We start from the raw sequence: 510 nt of genomic DNA, 5'->3' as shown, positions 1-510 counted from the left end.
CTCAGCAGTGTGTGTCGCTGCTTTGTTCACCCCCCCTCTCTGCTGTCAGTGACCCAGAAACTCACTCAGTGAGCTAGTTTTCTCGACATGAATAATTCCTCCATGGAGATGAAATGGCTTCAAAAGGAGCCATAAAACAATGTCATAAAACTCAGATGTAAATATATGTCAGTTACCACATGGTTAAATAAAAAAGAACAGACTTATAAATATGGAACATTTTTAAATGTATGCTCTTTTAGAAGCGACACATTCTCATAATATACTGACATTTCCATCTATTACAAAGGCCATATTGCCAACATCATTTAAAGTTTCTGTGTGCAAGTTGCAATTGCTTATAATGGTGGTCCGTGCTATAGGCAATGTCCACTGATGGCATTACTTGATAAGAAGTGATGAACTGTAATTCATAAGTTTAAAGGTCTCATGGCATGAAAATTTCACTTTGTGAGTTTTTTTTAACATTAATATGAGTTCCCCCAGCCTGCCTATGGCCCCCCAGTGGCT

General features: G+C 38.2%; 1 protein-coding gene across 1 annotated transcript in view; it reads right to left on the bottom strand.

The window, feature by feature from the left end:
* Positions 1–510, bottom strand: part of cfap90 (cilia and flagella associated protein 90) — a 6,114-nt gene that overhangs the window by 990 nt on the left and 4,614 nt on the right. The gene's annotated exons all lie outside the window — the stretch shown is intronic.

This window comes from Etheostoma spectabile, chromosome 14 (assembly GCF_008692095.1).
Source record: "Etheostoma spectabile isolate EspeVRDwgs_2016 chromosome 14, UIUC_Espe_1.0, whole genome shotgun sequence".
NCBI classification, from domain to species: Eukaryota; Metazoa; Chordata; class Actinopteri; order Perciformes; family Percidae; genus Etheostoma; species Etheostoma spectabile.
This window is presented reverse-complemented; position numbering and strand designations above follow the sequence as displayed.